Raw genomic sequence first — 644 nt, 5'->3', positions numbered from 1 at the left:
CCTGTTCGATAACCAATCCTCCACCCATGCCAGAATATTACCCCCAATCCCGTGATTTTTTATCTTAAGTAATAATCTTTTATGTGGCACCTTGTCGAATGCCTTCTGGAAGTCTAAATACACTATGTCCACTGGTTCCCCTTTATCCACCCTATACGTTATATCCTCGAAGAACTCAAGCAAATTTGTCAGACATGACTTCCCCTTCATAAAGCCATGCTGACTTTGTCCTATTAAATTATGCTTATCTAAATGTTCCGTTACTGTCTCCTTAATAATAGACTCCAAAATTTTACCCACCACAGATGTTAAGCTAAAACTTTTAGCCTGAACAGGGACATGAACCCTGGACCCTCAGATTACCACCTGTTTTAAAAGTCTGTTGCTCTACCGACTGAGCTATCCAAGCTCAGAAGGAGGCCATTCGGCACATCTTGCCATTGTGGGCTCTTGAAAAGAGCTATCCAATTAGTCCCACTCTGCTTTTATTTCCCCATGGCCCTGCAAATTTTCAACCTTCAAGTATTTATCCAATTCCCTTTTGAAAGTTATTATTGAATCTGCTTCCACCACCACTTCAGGCAGTGCATTCCAGAACATAACAACTTGCTGCGTAAAAAAATGATTCCTCATGTCACCTCTGG

At 41.3% G+C, this 644-nt stretch overlaps 1 non-coding gene across 1 annotated transcript; it reads right to left on the bottom strand.

Annotated features, from left to right (window-relative positions):
• Positions 1–324: 324 nt before the first annotated feature.
• Positions 325–409, bottom strand: trnak-uuu (transfer RNA lysine (anticodon UUU)). Its single transcript is given in 2 exon segments — positions 325–360; positions 373–409. It is a non-coding gene; the product is annotated as a tRNA-Lys (tRNA).
• Between the last annotated feature and the right edge of the window lie 235 nt (positions 410–644).

This window comes from Heptranchias perlo, chromosome 2 (assembly GCF_035084215.1).
Source record: "Heptranchias perlo isolate sHepPer1 chromosome 2, sHepPer1.hap1, whole genome shotgun sequence".
Lineage (NCBI taxonomy): Eukaryota > Metazoa > Chordata > Chondrichthyes > Hexanchiformes > Hexanchidae > Heptranchias > Heptranchias perlo.
The sequence above is the reverse complement of the archived record's forward strand: the minus strand, read 5'-3'. Positions and strand labels throughout refer to the sequence as shown.